This window comes from Onychomys torridus, chromosome 16 (assembly GCF_903995425.1).
Source record: "Onychomys torridus chromosome 16, mOncTor1.1, whole genome shotgun sequence".
NCBI lineage: Eukaryota > Metazoa > Chordata > Mammalia > Rodentia > Cricetidae > Onychomys > Onychomys torridus.
Genome location: NC_050458.1, coordinates 17210354 through 17224499, shown reverse-complemented (window position 1 = coordinate 17224499; position 14146 = coordinate 17210354). Strand labels below are relative to the sequence as shown.

Here is a 14146-nt window from a genome sequence, read left to right as displayed (position 1 = left end):
TTACATATTTGAAAATAATGGATATGGCATGATTGGTAAGCCTCATGTAATTTTTACTATCTGTATTCAGCCTTTGAGGCTCGCAAGCAGACCAATAATAGGACAAGAGATTGAGTTCTTTAAAAAGTAATTACAGCCTCTTTCTTTTTAATCTGCTTTATTATGCTTATATTTAAACCTTCTCTGAATGGAGGCCTGCATTAACCACGCCGACTCTGCTGTTTCATTAGGGCTTAATGTGCTGTGCATTAGGGCGTTTGCATCATCTTTATGGGGGAGCTTTTAGCTCTCAGATCAGGTTATAAAATTAGGAGTCCTGTCAAGTTGTGCTTCCCACGGGAAAGTGTTTACACTATTCCAAGTTGATAAAAGCTCAAGATGCACACAAAACCTTTCCATATTAGCAGATCTTTTCTCTTGTTCTGCATTATTCACGACTCCATGAAAGTAGCTACTGGGTTCTATTGGGGACCTTCATTTTGGCCTTTAGTGAAACCCCATGTTTCCTGGAAGGACCCCTTTCTTAATTCGCCAGGGCCTCTCTTCTGTTTGAACCAGGAATGCTACATTTGTGTTTTGTAAATATTTTTATCCCAGTTGTACAATATGTCACATTAGAAACAGGAAGAGCAGATTTTCGTGATAGGAAACTGCCTTTTGTTTTTATATTTTCAGCACATTTAACTATAGGAGCTCTATATAGCCTTAACATATAAGTGTATTCAGTTGAACATGGGAATTACAGTTTTGATTAAAATAGTAAAAGAAAAAAAAAACAAAAACAAAACACCCAAGAACATTAATCTCATTGTGGTTTATTTTGATTTGTCTTGAATTTTACTTCCAAATATTTATTTTTTGCTTTTCAGTTTCCTTTGATCTGGAGTATAAGGGAAGTTGTAGATCTTAGCAGGTTCTGTTTCTTTGTTTTTCCAAGTTGAGAACTATTGCATTTTAGAAAGACTGGTGAATGAGACTTTAATCAATTCAGACTGTCTATGTAGTACAGAATGTTTGGCATATGAATCTAGACTTATTTTCAGGGCTGTATCTCTTTAACAAGTAATAAAGTGTGCAAAATAAAACATATGCTCACCCCAAGGCCATAAAGCAAAGCAAAGCTCTGGCATTTACCAGGTTATTTTCATCAGTGGAGATGGCTGAGCTGGATAATGTAAACCCCCCCCCCCCCCCCCTTGGGAGGAGAAGTTTGACCATTCTAACTAATCCATTTACCTGTGTGGCAGTTAAACCTCCATTTGGCTGTTTTAACACGAGAGTGGTATGATAAATGTCTACTTCTCTTTGATTTTTTTGGTTTGTTTGTTATCATTCAAAGAATGTGTATCATTTAGTAGAATATCAGTGGTTCTCTCAAGGCAGAATGTTTAGAATAAAAAACCATAATTATCAGTGCATCCAATCGAATTTAGACTCATTCAACTCTTAATAAAAGTTTTATCTCCCAAATGGCCTTCTCTGCTAACTATATCAAGTCAGCAGATTATTGAGGGCTTTTCATTCCTCGGGTCATTATAATCACAGCAATCTTGCAGCTGTTGAAAGTACAGATATACAGCGAGTGCCCCAACTGGGGGAAGTTTGGAGAGAGAAAACAGCATCATTTCATTTTCTGATTCTCTTTGTTCTGAGACTCATTAGACCAAACACATCTTGGCTTCCTACTCATCCTTTGACTCCAAATCTTAACAAATATATTCTGCCCTTTCAAGCACTCACACTTGTTTGATTTTTTTAATTGAGCACCAAAATGCAGCATTTACGCTTTCAGTATTTTTAAGTTCGTCTGCTCTTCTTTCCTCATCTTTCAGTTTACATAATAAATATTGCACACAGCTTACCTCCCCCAGTTTTAGATTTACTTTTAATAATAGCTAGCATTTATTAAGGGCCTCTTATGTGCTGATGTGTCTCTGGGTTCTTTATATGCATCAATCAACTCATCTTCATAAAAACCCTTGAAGTAGACACTGCCATTATGTCCATTAGAAGAAAAGAGGAAACAGGTATAGAAGGATTAAAGCACCATGCCCACTAGCAGGGAGTTGCATAACTAGGGTTGATAGGGTGTAAACTATGATAGGTAGGATGCAGAGGTCTGGCTGCATGATTACTGTGATACACTGCTTTCTCAAAGGGAAATGGCCTTCACTGCAAATAGAAAGGAGTGGGAGACAAGTCCAATAGCAATGGGGACTGTTTGATCCCCAGGCTGAATCATTTTAAATGTGATCTCTTTGAGATTATCTGTTATCTAATCCGTGCAGTATGGTGCTGCCTTATTGGAATTTACTTGGCTTATAATTGAAATCACGGAGAAGAAAATGAAATGTGTTGATTTGTCTCTTTTTTAATTACTGTAATTCATTTTCACAGATTCTTTTGCTGCTGAAACTGGTACTGACTGAGTGAGTCCAGGACAAATTTTGACTTACTCAATTAAGACTGCAATGTTATTCCCAAATTAATGGATGGTTCATGCATTCGTTTGAGTTCTTTCATGATTTCCTCATTCAGAGGCCTTTGTTTTAAAGATTTATGATCTGATAGATGGTGTGAGTGTTGTCTTCTTCTGCTGTAGTGCCAGGCACATTCAGTTGGTATGTCTGTAAAGACTGATGTTGAGGAGATGCTTTCCCTTCCCATTTATGTTCTCCAAGGCTGTGTAATCAAGCTTCTCCCTTCTGCTTACATTAAGAGCACACATGAGTGTGGAGGCAGACAACACATCACAATGCCTTAACAGTGTTTAATTTGAGTATGTTGCCCACCCCAACCACGCTGTGAGCTTTGTGATTTCCCTGGATTCTGAAGGTGAGGAAAGTGTGGGGTGCAGTGAGCAGCTGAAGCATTGAGATACCCCACCAGCCCAGCACCCCTCCTTTCATACTGTAGATGTAAGTTGAAGGATCACTAGGATTCCTTCATGCGTTCAGTAGCACAGGAATCCTGTAATACATGATGATTTTCCAGCTAATGGGCAGTCCTACCTTGATCAGCTGTAGCGTGAATCTTCAAAGTTCTTATTAATAAAAACAAACCTGGAGCTGGGTATTGAGGTCAATGTTGAAAGATCAGAGAAGCAGAACAAGCCACAGCCAACTCACCTTGCCAATTCCTCAGCTGATTCTGTTTCCTCAGACTGGAAGCTTCTGAGTCCTCATCCAAAATGAATCTCAGCTGAACTGTTGTGTGCTCAAAAGCCTAAAAGCTTAACCAACTATCCAGGCTAGTTCCTGGTCCTCATGCCTTATATACCTTTTTGCTCCCTGCCATCACTTCCTGGGGTTAAAGGCGTGAGTTACCATGCCTGACTTTTTCCAGTGTGGTTTTGAATTCACAGAGATCCAGATCAGAATGCTAGGATTAAAGGTGTGCCACCATTTTCTGGCCTCTATATCTAGTGGCTGTTCTGTTCTCTGACCCCAGATAAGTTTATTACTGTGCACAATATTTTGGGGAACACAATATCACCATAACAGGCCATTGCTATTCTGAGCAAATGTATATAAAATCGAAGTTATCAGAAATTATTTTGCCACTTTTTGTTCATAGTTCCAATTTAGTTAAGTCAAGGCTGGGAATCCTGGCATTGCTTTGGATTTCTGTTATCTTACCCCAGAGATTGTTCCACTATTCTTGTAGTGTCAATATTAATTATAATTATTAGTTATGTTTATTTAGTAAATTTAGATTGTTTTCTTTTTTAAAATATTAATTTATTCTGTGTGTGTGGTGTGGTGTGTGTGCATGTTTGTGTACGTGTGTGGTGTGTGTATGTGTGATGTGTGTGTGGTGAATATGTATGTGTACATGTGGTGTGTGTATGTGTGTTTCTCTCTCTCTCTCTCTCTCTGTGTGTGTGTGTGTGTGTGTGTGTGTGTGTGTGTGTGTGTGGTATAGGTCAGAGGACAACTTTCAGAAGTTGGTTCATGCTTTCCACCTCATTCAAGCAGACTCTCTCTTGTTTTTGCTGCTATACTGTCTGCTCCAGGCTAGCTGGCCAGAATGGGCAATTCTCCTGTCTCAGCCACCCACCTCACTACCTGTGTGCAGGCACTGCAGGTGCCTCTCATCACCTCTAGCTTCTTAGACAATCAAACTCAGGGCATCACACTTGTGCTGCATGAGTGTCTACGAGCTGCATCAACTCCCCTGCCCCAGATTGCTTCCATTTTTCTTTCTATTCATTTTTCATTCTTTTTCCTGCCCTCCTCTTTCATATTCCTCTTCCTTGTTATTTTCCTTCTTCTCTTGCTCCCTCCTACCTTCATTTTGTTTATGTTCCATTCTGGTGTTCTTCCTTCCTTTGCTCTTTCCTTTCTTGGGGTCCTTTTCCTTTGGAAATTCCTTAACATTTCCTGAGAGAACCTGCCATTGTTCACTCTCATTTCCTAACTTTACTCAGGTTTCTTCCACCTGGGTAGCCTTTACACGAGCTCTGCCTGTGAGGATCATCTTCAGATGCCAGCTTGCCTGTACACCGCTCCCATGTTGCCTCTGGAACCCTTTTCTGACTTTTCAGTTTAGTTTAGGTACTCTTCTTTTGCTGTCATGGAAATATGGACACAGCAGAAACTTTACATATTCCACTGTTTTTATTATCTATTTACATGTGTTTAAAATTTTGTAATTCTCTCTGTGTGTGTGTTTGTGTGTTTGTGTGTGTGTGTTTGTTTGTGGGCATGTACATGTGAGTGCAGCTGTGTGAGGACAAAGGAAGGCACCAATCTTCCTGGGGCTTGATGTACCTGACATCATTTCTAGGAACTGAACTCAGATCCTCTATAAGTGCAGCATGTGTTCTTAAGTGCTGAGCTGTCTCTCCAGTCTAGCCCCATGTGTGAGACTTTTGTGTTAAAACACAGACATTAGTGTGTTCCGGACTATCATTTCTTGTTGATTCCCAGTGCTTCTCAGTTAGTAGGGGTGCTACAAACAACCTCTTGCAGGGGAAATTGTTCTGTGTTTTCAGGGACTAAACTCAGTTTTCCTGTTAATGTCTCTCTCACTTCCATTCCCTTTGCACTTTCCCCGTGTTTTCATTTTCCTTCTCAGTGGGCAGAATCCAACCCAGGGCTTGTGTGTACTAGGGAAATGCTCCACACTGAGCTCTGTCTATGGCCTCTGTGTCCTCTTGCAACACACATTCATATCTTATTGTCTCCATTTAGGGAAGTAGTGAGAGGCAGACAGGGTTTAGAAGTGTCCTGGGAGGAGCACCCTGCTTTACAATGGACTTGCACTTTATTTTCTTGTTTCCCATAAAAGGTAGACTTCCAAGTTATTTTGACTATATAATTTTTTTAGGTGTGCATGTATGTGATGTAGTGGTATAGAGGCATGCATGTATATGGATCTGTACAGATACATCTTAGAAAACCATTTCTCTGCCTTCCACCCTTGACTCAGGGTTTTTCCTTGAGTCAGGCTGCTTGTCTACAGGTCACATATCCTTCTCAGTGTGTCCCTCAAAGTCGTGGCTTTATGGGAACAAAAACAACTGTGCCTAGCTTTGTATGAGAGTTCCTACTTAGGTGACAGACACTTTTACCTGCTGAGGGCCATCTTCTCCACTTGGCCTCCAGACTCTGTTGAGATTAGGCTTATGACATTGGTATTCTGTCTGTACTTCCAGCTACCAGGTGACCATAGGAAAAATTCATTTTAGAGTTATACTGAGCGAAATCATAATACAGAATGTCAGTAAACTACTTATCTGTGATCCTCAATAACTGATTTTTAAAGATGTGCACAATAAAGAATCGACATTGCGTTTCTTTTAAATGTGCCCCTAAGAATAGTTGGCTCATTATAAATCCAAAGAGAAAAGGATTCACTGGATTTATTTTGGTGATGCTGACAAGAACAGGCTGCAGGAATAAACCGTGTGGAGAGTGAGAAGATTGCCACATGATGAGATTAGTTACTGCAGATTTTGAGCACTTCTTCTCCATCAGAAGTGCATCAGTGTAGTGCACTTGCTATTCTAGAATGTGTATTTGGAGCTCTATATACGCAGAAACATTCCTTATGTGTATTAGCAGGTTCACTCTGGGTAGAGCAACTCTCAATCCTTACAGACTTCTTCAAGCAGTATGAAAGTCCAGCAGTTTAACAGGGGATTTCACTTAATAAGTTAGCTCTTTATCTTTAAGGTTTTACATTTTGACTATCAGCCCGTAACCCCAAGTCTCTCCAATTAGCACCCTCATCCTCTCCTCTGTTGCCATCAATTATAGTACTTGAAAATGAACCACATCAGAGAGAGAGCTTGTGTGTAGTTCAAACAGCTCCTTTTTCTGCTACTTTGAAAATAAGTACACGTACTAAAGTGTCATTTTAAGAATTCTGAGGCTTTAAAATACTTTCCTTTGACATGTTCCTTTAGATACTATTTTATTCATTTTTAATGCATGTTATTAGAAGGAAACAAATGAATTCATAGAGACCATGAAAAACAATCTTTTAATGTTTTTCAATTCTCTTGTGTAATATTTCTGTTTAACAATGTATAATTAATCATAAAGAAAATCCATGGAATATACTACGTAGAAGGAAGAGAATTTTTTTAAATTGCAGAGTTTTAAAATTGGGATTAAAATAGAATAACACCATTACTGTTTTCAGGGGGAAATCAGTTAATTTTTTTTTAACAAACAAACAAACAAACAAAAAAATGTTTTCATTTGTTTTCCTGTTCATGCATCTTACTTTAGGCTGTTTATTATGTATAACTTTAACTTGCATTTGGAAGGTTATATGATCATTTGCTTTTGTATAAAAGACACAGTAAAGGACTTTTTTTTTTTTTTTTTTGGCTTTTTGGAAGGTCAAAACAATGATAGAGTCCTGAGTTATTATTGTTCCTTGTTCCAGGTGACTCAGGGGTTTTGGAGAGAACTTACCATCTGCCCTCTATCACATTCACTCCTTCAGCCCAAATGCACGGAGTCCTTACATACCCCAAATATTAGTAACACATTCTTTTTGTAGTCTAGAAAGAATATAAATAGACCATTGGCTTAGCAACAGCCAATGGAACATTTTACTTATGCTAAGACTACTGTTTGAACCAAGTGTGTTGAATTTGCCACTGATGTCATCAGCCCCCATCCATTTGATCTATTTGTCATGTTGTCAGAAGTTCATGGGATGGGTCACTCTGTCAAATAGTCTTCCATTCTTAGTCTGTAAATAGCCTGTAGTGTACTACCTAATACAGTATTTCACGACCACATGGAGCTCTTTATTAAAATTGATGAAAATTAAGAAAACATCTAAGTTAAATTAAAAACAAGTCACTTTCACTACCTTTATTTTAACACCCATAGGTAGCTGCTGCCTGACATTGGCACAGAGAATAATATGCAAAATTTTTATTATCCTGGAAAATCCCATTTCATCTAGAGTTCTCATTTGATGCTTACAATTATCAAATTAAATGGCAAAATGTACAGCATTAGCTGTATTTATAGAGAGGGGAAACAATCCTAAGAGGTTACTCTGATCACAGAATCTGGAGAACTTCTAGGAGCAGAAGCATGCCTGCAAATGTAACTGCAGTTCAAGTATTTTATACAGAATCTTTCACTTAAATATCTTTAAGACAGAGAGAAGGTCTAGCTTGTTCATCTTATATTTATAATGTCTATCCCAGGGCTCAACACAAGCCAAATGCTTAGTAACACTAAGGGGATGGAGGAGTACTTGTTAGGTCTAAAATGAACATGCAGATGTATGGTTTTAACTTGAGGACATAAAAGCTTTCTGTGTTAATACATTATAAATTATAATTTCAAGTGTTGGTGAGTCCAAAAAAAAAAAAAAAGGACAGGAAACTACATTCTGCTTTTCATCTCCTTTTTAGTATAATCATAATTAGAAAAAAAAGTCTTTTTCCAATAATTGTTGGATTCTGATGTTTGAGAAGTTTGCAGTGATTTTGTGTATAAGAGTGTTTCCTGACAATACGTTTTAGTGAATTGTTGCTGTAAGTGTCTAACTGTGCTTACAGTGGATTTGTATTTAACTAAAATAGGAGATTAAAACTAACACTTGCAAAGAGTGAAAATAAAATCAGTGTGGGTAGTAGACATGGATAGTGTATTTTAATAAAGTTTTTTTTTGTTTGTTTATAACAGAGGTTGCCAAAAAAAAAAAAAACGGATATCAGATATGTTTTACTGTGACTTATGTAAATGTAATACTGTAAAATGAATTACACAAATAGTCTCTGGACCTTCCTTTTGAGATAAAAATGAATAGAATGCTATGAAATTATGTTTCCATCAAAAGACTTATCTAATGTGATTCCAATGCTGTGTTTCTTTCAATGCTATATAAGACCAATATGATTTATTGGTATCAACCAAAAAGGCAAATTTGTAATCTATGGAATATGAAAGTGGTTGCTTGTCTCCATGAAATACGATTTGTGATTTTTGTTTGTTGTTTGGATTATATGCCAAAGAACTCAGTAGTGGGAATGTATTCTTAGCATAATTCAGGTATTTAGCAGTCATTAAATGTGTACTGATTAGTGGAGACCTCAGATTCACTTCTATAGGCAAAGAAACAGTTATCATAGACACAATGTCAACACCAACTCAAAAGACCCAATGTGGTCTGCAAAGTTTGTTAATCTTAAATGAAGATAATTTACTTGCCCCAGCCAGCGGGGTTTCAACAGGGGCGACCCACCTGTGGGAGGGAATGAAAGGAACAGGGGACACGAGAGATGACAGCAAGACAGGATTCTGATCAAGCTGTAAATTTTATTTTCCTCAGCAAAGCTTATATAACACAGGAGGGGAGGGGGCAGGAAGGAGGGAAGGGGAAGGGACATGGAAGGGGTGCAAGACGTGGGGGACATGCAGATTGTACTGCAGGATGTTGGCTAAGGTCACTGGTCAGGGGCCATTTGTTCTGTTGCTAGGCTACCTGACCATGGAATGCTCTTTACGTTTGGTTGTCATAGCACATGACTGTGGAATGTTCTTATCTTTGGGAGCCTCTGGGTAGTAAACAGGTGTTACTGCTCTGGGAAAAGGCAGTGGGCATATGACTTGTTCTCTGGCCTAGCTAATACTTTTTTATGGTTCATGTTTGGTTCCTGACATCTTGGTCCCTGACATCTCCCCCTTCTATACATATAGCAAAACAAAGAAAGGAGGCCCAAATGGTTCCCTGTAATGGGGGAGGGGCGCCAGAGGCTATCCCTGAATAGTTGAGGTTCCATTGTTAATTGGTTGGTTCATGTAGGCATCCCCACATGTTCTGAAGGAAGCTGGAACAATGCAGTTTTTTTTTTTTTTTTTTTTTTTTTTTTTTTTTTTTTTTACAGGGGGTGGGTTTTAATCCGGGAGGGAAGAGTATAGGGGTCTGCATAGCCAATGTGCAATAGAGCATGTCATCCAAGGCACCCAGGATGGTGGAGCACTTTAGTCTCCTTCCCTTCTGCAGTCCTGGCTGCACCATCAATCCCCTATACAGTGGGCTCCAGCTCCAAGGCACAGGTGCATCCTCCCCTGGGCAGAGGGGTCTGTGCTGATATGGAGTCTGTATCTGGTTCATCGAGACCATGTTCATGGAGGTTGAGGCAATGGTAATGAACCTGAATTTGTTTTGCCTGAAGTTCTGCCAGCTGACCATGCACAAATTGAGTTAGTAGACACAAAGCCCAAGGGCTGAATGTCAAGACAAGAATGAGGCCAACCAAGGGTTCCAGGAGGGACAGCAGGAGGGTAGTTAGCCAGGGAGATGCAGAGAACCAATTTTGGAACCAGCCTAGCTTTTGATCCCTCTCTTTTTTGAGCTTCTTTAAGCCTTCACGGACCTTAGCCATACTATCTCTTGATACTCCTGTGTGATCAGTATAGAAGCAACACTCTTCCTTAAGAGCGGCACAGAGGCCTCCTTGCTGTAAAAAGAGGAGGTCGAGCACTCGGCAGTTTTGGAGGACCACCTCTGAAAGGGAGGTGAGGGAGGATTCGAGGGCGGAAATGCCTCGCTCGAGCTGTGCTATATCTTCATCTATGGAAATTCTAAGCTCTGAATAATGTTGATTAGATAAAACCAGGGAGGCTATGCCCCTACTGGCCCCTGCAGCCCCAACCCCCAGGAGGACGGCTAAAGTGACTGCAGTCACAGGCTCCCTTTTCGAGTGATGGGGGAGTGCGAGGGCAGCCGTCTCTGCCAGAGTCTTTTCTTCCCATTTTATGGAGAATTGATCTGGAGAATAATAGGTTAGCCTAGGGATAAGCTGAACCAATATGCAGAATAAGGGGGCAGAGGGATTATTTTAATGAAGAGAAATACATGGTGTTAGGCCATCAGTACAGGCCCACCAAGTATCATTGGCAGGGAGAGGATATCCAGACTCAAGGGAGGTATTTAGGTTGTCTAAATTGCAAAGTGGGTGATAAACAGGGGGAATGATAGCACCTCGGGTGACAAGGCAGTGGCCTGAGCCCATAACTTGGGAAAGTGTAAGACAAGATGCGGGTGGCTGTTGCCAGCGACAATCATGTGGGCCAGTGGTTAGGGAGAAATCTAAATTAACAGCCACTCCTTCATAAAATGGTGGGGCAGAATGACAGCAAAGCCAGCAGGAGTCAACCAAATCTGTCTTGGAGGTGTTAAGTACCTGGTAGGTTTTTGTGATAAGGGTGGTCATCATATCTTTGGTAGTTGGTGGGGGAGGTGGGAACTTGGGAGAAAAACCCGTGGAGGTCTGAGATATATTGGTTGTAAGAAGATCATTGTTGCCGAGAAGAGGGTTGGGAACCATGGCAACAAGGTAAGGGGAATTAACAGGCTGTTTTAAAAGTTTAATGATAAAGGTGACGCCTGTATCTCTTCCTTACTGATACAGGCAAAGGCCCCAAATGAGGCTAGCCTACCAGGCCAGGGTGGGTGGGGAGAGAAGCAGCAAAGTCACTTCACCACTGAACAGACACCACGGCCACCACCACTGCTGCTGCCACACTGTTTTAACAGAGCGCTTGGGCTGGCTTGGCTCTTTCTGCCCAGGCAAAGGAGCCATGGAGAGGCGCCGCAGGCTCTAATTCCTCCACCATCCCGGCTCCCACTGCCCTCCGCCTCTCTCTGCGTGTGTGTGTGTGTGTGTGTGTGTGTGTGTGTGCGCGCGCGCCACATGCCTCACACCCTGCCAGAGCCACTGGCCACCCTCCCTCTTCCAACGTTTTTCATCAATTGTCCCTTCTTGGGGAAACCAGAGACAACAGTCCTCTAAGTGACTAAAGAATTTTATGAAGTCTTTTTATTTTATTTAAATGAACCCTCATCCCTCATTTCTGGAGGGCCTCTTTAATGCCCTTTACCAACAAGTCCTGAGAAGTTCCCTGTCCCATGGCAAAGTCTATAGTTTAGACTCACCTCGTCCTTCCGGCTCTCCTCTGGATCACCAGGACGCTGAGTCAGGCGGTCTCGATAGGCGATCGCTTCAAATCTCCACCAGATGTCTGAGCTTTCCTGGAGAAGGACGTTCAACTCCTGACGAGGCCCCGGCCAGTGGGGTTTCAACAGGGGCAATCCACTTGTGGGAGCGAATGAAAGGAACAGAGGACATGAGAGATGACAGCAAGACAGGATTCTGATCAAGCTGTAAATTTTATTTTCCTCAGCAAGGCTTATATAGCACAGGAGGGGAGGGGGCAGGAAGGAGGGAAGGGGTAGGAACATGGAAGGGGTGCAAGACGTGGGGGACATGCAGATCGTGCAACTGCAGGATGTTGGTTAAGGTCACTGGTCAGGGGCCATTTGTTCTGTTGCTAGGCTACCTGACCATGGAATGTTCTTTACGTTTGGTTGTCATGGCACCTGACTTTGGAATGTTCTTATCTTCGGGAGCCTCTGGTTAGTAAACAGGTGTTACTGCTCTGGGAAAGGGCAGTGGGCTTATGACTTGTTCTCTGGCCTAGCTGGTACCTTTCCATGGTTCATGTTTGGTTCCTGACATCATGGTCCCTGATATTTACTGGTAATTATTCATAAACTTTTCTTTATTCATGGTTAAGAACACAAAATCAAAAAGGATGCTGACATGCCTAGAAATAGAATTTACTTCACAATCGTATGCACAGGGAATATGAGGGCTTATTGTTGAAATCCTTTGGTGTGGCTGTGCACGTGAGACTTAAAGATTGCAAAATCAAAAGCAGTGATGATCTGTGGTAGATTCTCAGGAATTTCACTTGTTCAAGCCGAAGTTTGAAACCTTTTACATTAAGGAGCTCAGCATCTCCTGGCAATGCAGTAGCCAAAAAAAACCCCAAAATTTCCATCTCTATATTTTTGCACTTTCTATTATCCTTATTATAAAACATTAATATTTCAGCATTTACCTCTTTGATCTAAGTTTAAATCCTTAAAGTGATTGAAAATGCATATCACTTAATGCTGGATTCTCTGAGAGATTGAAGTTTCTTTTCAATTCTAGCAATTTGGGAAGTCTGTGTAGATGTTTTGCAATGTAACCAGTTTACTGCACCTTTCAGCTCCTTTTCATCAGTGTAAGGATGTTGTAAATAGTTTTTCTCAAGGATTTGACTTTAGCCAACCTTCAAATTGTTTACTATCAGATTTCTGCCTTAGCAGTATTCCATTATTACCTCTCTTGGCTCAGTGATCCTGTTCTCCTGTCAGATTGAAAACTGTGTGTTTGGGTTCATATATATATGATGTATATGTATCAATCATGTGCGTGTGTGTGTGTGTGTGTGTGTGTGTGTGTGTGTGTGTGTGTTTTCTCATCATCTTTTGATTAAGAATGTGGAAATAATCAAATTACTATCTTAATGTAAAGTCAGTATCAAGTTGTTTATGTGCTAGTGTTGATTTCCTAGAACTGTAATGTTGGACATGAATTTAGAAGTTATTCCAGTGGACCAGAGAGGTTAAATACCTGGATCAAGATCCTGCCTCTTTAGGAAGCAAATGAAAGCTGCTTCCATTTTAGTTCTATACAGTAGAGATGCAAACATTCTGGAATGCACTACAGAATACAATTTGCATTTTAAGTAGAGCCTTCAAGTGATTTTGAGAAGCCTGAAATTTTTCTCATGGAATGATTTGTATATGAGCAGCGATCACACATGTCATTTTTGAGAAGCTGTTGAAGAAGGCAGAACATGATTTTGCCACTTCTTTATACATCACATCTGGGGGAAAATTAAAAAGAAATCATTGATTTTAAAAGGAAGAGTTTTCCTTCCTCTATCCCTTCCTTTCTCCCTTCCTTCCTCCCTCCCTCCCTTCCTTCCTCCTTCCTTCCTCCCTTCCTTCCTTCCTTCCTTCCTCCCTTCCTTCCTTCCTTCCTCCCTTCCTTCCTCCCTTTCTTCCTTCTTTCCTCCCTTCCTCCCTTCGTTCCTTCCTTCCTCCCTTCCTTCTTTCCTTCATTTCTTTTGTCCCTCCCTCCTTTCTTTAATTTCTTTTCCTTTCTTATTTTCTAAATTTTTTCTTCAAGATTTCATTCAGCAATTCAATTTTAAACCAAGAGCTTTTCTCAATGTGATCTCTGACTGAGGTCCCTGTTCAAGTGTGGTTTGAGAAGTGAGGACGACTTCCTTATAAAGTGCCTTTGAAGGCCTCCATATGACCAATAAAAGTAATCTTTCCTTTTTCTTTTTCTCTTTTTGAGATTAAGTCTACCTATTAAGCCTAGGGTGGTCTTGAACTCTCCATTGTTCTACATCTGTCTTCTGAATGTTGGGATTATACTGTATGCTAACATGCCTGGCTTACTATGCAACTCAAGCTTGACAGAGACAGTAGAATTGCTGAGACATAATTGGAGGATTGCCTTATTTTAACCTTTAACCATCCTATGACCCATTCACTGGAGGAGATAGTGGTCCTTAGTTACAAGCTATGGCTTTAATCAAATAGAGCCCTGGCAGGTTTCTCTCTAGCTTTGGCTGAGAGACATTTGTGCCAGCATTCTTGCCCACTTCAATTTATATTGGTTTCATTGCGCATGGTTAAGTTTCTGTTAGAAGACCTGCTATGTGGCCATTTTTGGTCCTGTGTTTCATCTAAAACAGAGCCCTCCTCTTTGCCTGCAGCCTCAATGCTATAGGGACTGTGTCTCACATTTCTTTGG

The 14146-nt window shown here is 40.6% G+C and overlaps 1 protein-coding gene across 6 annotated transcripts in view; it reads left to right on the top strand.

Moving 5' to 3' along the window:
* Positions 1-14146, top strand: part of Trps1 (transcriptional repressor GATA binding 1) — a 246450-nt gene that overhangs the window by 48836 nt on the left and 183468 nt on the right. The gene's annotated exons all lie outside the window — the stretch shown is intronic.